The sequence below is a fragment of the Antrostomus carolinensis genome, unplaced genomic scaffold (assembly GCF_000700745.2).
Source record: "Antrostomus carolinensis isolate BGI_N321 unplaced genomic scaffold, ASM70074v2 scaffold1445, whole genome shotgun sequence".
NCBI lineage: Eukaryota > Metazoa > Chordata > Aves > Caprimulgiformes > Caprimulgidae > Antrostomus > Antrostomus carolinensis.
The window spans coordinates 86,388-90,924 of NW_010315492.1; positions in this window are offsets into that span (position 1 = coordinate 86,388).

Genomic DNA, 4,537 nt, shown 5'->3' on the forward strand with positions numbered 1-4,537 from the left:
GAAGGGAAAAGGTATCTATAAGGGAATCTTTTCAGAGACTTTTTTTTTTTTCACTCTTCAAAGCTCCCCTCTGTGTCTTCATTCAGGAGAGGATGGTTCAGCATCTGTTACTGTAGAAAATATTTTGTTTGTTCCCACTGGTGCAAATGATTCATAAATTCAGCAATCAAATATATTTTTATTCAGTATTTTGACTACTTCTCCTTCAAATAATGTATCTTTGGTATTATGGGGTTAAAATTTCTCAGTGGTGTTGTAAGGTCTTAATTAGAGCAAAAGAGAGAACTTACGACGTATTTTAAAAAATAAAAAAAAAAATCCAGCACTGATCACAATACAGTGGCTGGAACGTTGAACGGTTTGAGTTTCCTAAATTACTGATATTACCTGCTGATATGAGGGCTGTTCAAAAGGGCACTTCACTTTTGGGTTTATTTATTAAAATCCTGCACTCAACTGTAAGAAATTAGCCTCCTAGAGATGAATCGCTCCCTACTCGGGGGAGCTTGAGGCAAAGAAACCCGTCATGCACACACTGCAGAACTGCACAGTAACACAAGCTCCAATATTTTACTACATCTCTCATGCAAGGTACTAAACAGCAATGTGAAGCATTCCTAAGGGAGACGAATGTTCTCGGCTTAAAAGTGATGCTCTTAGACATCTTCCTCAAATAATTAATGCCAAATTTACAGTGCTGTACAATTATCCTTTTTTTTTATCTTTTAACTGGAAGCCCTTAATAACTGAGGTGAAGTGTGAAACACAGGCTATTGGTCTCTGGAAAAACCTGGAAAGATCTCTAGAACAGCTTTCAGGTAAGCATGAAGAAGGAGACAGAATGTCTCATTTTAGCTGTGAAATTTCACATATTTCAGCTGGGATACAAGTCTGTCTTGATTTCTCGCTGTGGAAATCAAGTTACCCTTTCAGTTCTTGGTTGGCTAAAGAAATTTTAAGCCCTTCCTTCAAAGCATGCACCCTGAAAACATCAGGACAGAAGAGGTGCAGCTCAGGTAACAGTTTTGAAATCCTGGAATGCTTTGCAATCTCTCTCCAGGAGGACATACCATGGTCATTCTCTTTTCCTGATAGTTTACAGCAGAATAAGCTTCTTGGTGTTGGTAATGTGGAATAGCTGTACAGTAGAACAATGATAAATTTGTTCTGGGTAAGTTAATTAAGCAATGTTATTCCTAATTACCTGAAATTTTAATATATATAGATTGGACTTGTGTGGAAAAGGTTCACAGAATTTCATCTGAACCTCGTGATACATCATCCTGCAATGGGTCACAGTTACATTCAGTGCAAGAGTTCCTCAACAGGGAAACTTTCTATACAAAATTACCATTGTGTAACCCAAATCCAGGTGATTTTTATCTACTACCAAGTTAGGGGTTCACATTGTCCTAACTGCTTTTCTTACTCTCGTGTGACACCAGTACCAAATCCCAGAATCCAGCTATGGCATTTGTGCATGACTGATGTCAGTAGGCTTTCCACTACTGATGGGGGGAGCGAGGCGTGGGTAGCGGTGCTGGGACTTCCTCACCAATGTCCACATGTTGCAGGTGAGACAGACTTTTAAGAAACAGTACACTTGCTTGTAAGCCTAAAATAATGAAGAACCTGCTTTTTTTTTATAATTTTTATGGCAGTGTGTCTGCTCATGGACTGAGATACCATTCTACAAGAAAACCAGAAGCAAATTTTCTCAAATTGCTTGCAAATTGAAGAGCTTTGGACTGACAGCCAAGCAGAATGCTTGTTGCCATACAACAGCTGTTCTCACCATGCTGCAGACAAGCTGCAGGCAGTAGAGGTGTTTCCATAAAAGCAGTAATGTCCTCTCACAGGCAAACCTTTAACATTACTGGGATTACGCACCACCAGAGGATGGTGAACTGGCTCACGCAACTGACCTACAAAAATGCTTCTGTCTAGTTTGTATCTATTTGGTAAATTCTTCTCTTGAGTGAACCTGCACATCTAAATCACTCCTTTACTCAATCTAGATGCAAATCTGGCCTTTTGCCAAGTGAGAAATATTGCTGTAGTAAGCAGAGACCATAGTGCTACTCATTACACAGGCTTCTGGATGCCAGGAGCAGCTTCTGAAGAAAACCTTGTATGAGGGAAGGTATCCTCATTGTTACATTGCGCTGCTAGCTCTAGCTGGAAGAGGACAAGGAAAAGATTTTTAACAGATATAAAGTCCTCTTCATGAGAGGTATGACCTCCTTTTGGAAAGGGAGCGTAGATCAGCTCAACATCAGTAAAAAGGTCTTGGTCAAGGTGTTGAGACATGTCAGCAAGATAGTAAAAACTTGTGTCTGCTTTTCTTCATTTGTGGTTACCCTTCAGACTTGTTCAGCTACTGCAGCCCCTCCTATCAGCAAGCACTGTTGTCTTTCAGGTGCAGAGGAAAAACAGCATTATTAGTAGTTCTGGAAAATGGATAGTGTAAGAGGTCTATCCTGCATCCCCTTTATTATGGGGGGTGTGGTGGATTGGGCAGCCTACCTCTTTCCATAGAAATAGTTCTTACAGTGAAAGTTAGTTGTAGAAGGTAAAGCCCAAAGAGACAAAAGGCAAGCAAGGATAAACTGGTAAGAACAGTAGCACTGAATACCAGAACAAGGTCCTGCTCCCCCATCCCTCTATGCATAAAAGTCATATAGCACAGGAAGGAAAACTTCCAACAGCTTGGCAGCCCTCTGAAATCTGCAACTACTTTCAACCTTTCAACGGGCAATTCACAGCAGAGAATATCTTTCTAATTAATTTTTATAGGACAGACACATCGGCATTAAGTGTACAAGAAATTAACAACTTGAAACCAAAGAATGGCAATGGTCTAATAACAAAGCAAGGTGAATACCTTGACACTTTTCAAGTGTATCTGTGGCATTTATTTGATAAAGCATATAGGGCTAATAAATTACCATCCAGAGTACTTCTGCTGTTGTCTCCTTAGCTATTGTCTTGCCACAATGCATCTTCATTATGCTTTCAACCCTTAACTGCTATGGTGCTGCCATCTTGAGAAAGAGGAGAAGGCGAATCCCCTGGCAAGAGATCTTTCAAGTAGCAGGCAATTCACGACAGAAAAAGACACTTTGAAGCTGCTAATGCAGCTTCCCTTGAGGAGAGTGAAACAGCAGTGTTTGCAATTTATTCCAAGAACTGACCCCAGATCAAGTTTGAAGTATTTTTTTCTGTATATATATATATATACACATATACACACACAACTCACATACGTATGCACTTGTTTTAATGTAAACAACAAATAAGTTAGTATTAGACAAATCTTTCAGACCTAGGTATTTGCCACAGGTTATTCTCTTCTAGGGCTTCACTCCAGAATTCTACAGAGAAAACTGCACAGTGCAAATGCAGGAGACAGCCAGCATGTCCCACCAGTACTTTAATAATGATGCACATGAGTAGAGGCTACTGCTTTATAAATAAAGCTAAAGCCCTGTGGTCATCCTACCTGTCCCCAGTTTTAACAGCCACCTCCCACCACTCTTGCAGGTAGTACTGTGTGAGGTGTGTGTGTGGTGCTAGGCCCAATTATATCCACACTGTACTCTTATGAGCACAGTACAAAAAAAAAAAAAAAAAGTGTTGTAGACAGCAAGTAAAGCTTATCCATCTACTTGAGGTAAAAGCTGCAGCTCACTCTGCTGCCTCAACAAAATACCCCTCCTAATATGAGCAGTTAGGATTTTCAACAATGGCAACACTTGGTGTAACAAAAGCAGTCTCTGTAGGATACTATACTGGCATGTACCACACAACCTGAGTAACAGTCCTACACACAGGTTACAGTCTTCAACTGCAAAAGTACCTCTTTATATCCAATGCTGTATTTGAGGCACTCATAACTGCTTGGGTTAATCTCTTCCTGGGTGGACACTAAGCATCTGAGCAGGTAACCATCATATTGTCTACTTTCCTGAAGCTAGGACCAGAGCTCAGGCAGCTTTGTCTCCCACCTCTACTGGTTTACCCTCAGAGAAGCATTAGCTGCAGTTGCTACAACAAATGTTAGTCTAGATAAGAACACAGAATTGCAGAAAATGCCCACTATTCTTCAAAGTGCAAGACTGTGCCCAGTCAGTACTGTTCATAACACCTGCCACAGAGACTGACACAGGAACATCGATAGTACGACTGCTGTAAGCAGAGCAGTGAACATAAGACTCCCTCTGCAACACCCACTTTTCTTCTGAACTGGAATAAAGACAGAGACAGCAAATAAACTAAAGAACTGGTATAAATAGAAAATGGTTTATTGAAAAAAAAAAAAACAACAGAACAAACAAAATCACACTTCAGTGTGTGGCCAAAGGTCTAACTTTAATTTAAACTACGTACCCAGCATCCATGCTTCAGAAGTCACATAAGCATGCACATGGAAGGAAGCGAAGCTGGTGCCTGCTGGCATACTACTCAAAACCTCCTGCAGAGTCGTCTTTACAATATATTAAGTTTGTTAGCAGGGTATGAAGTTTGAATTCCTACA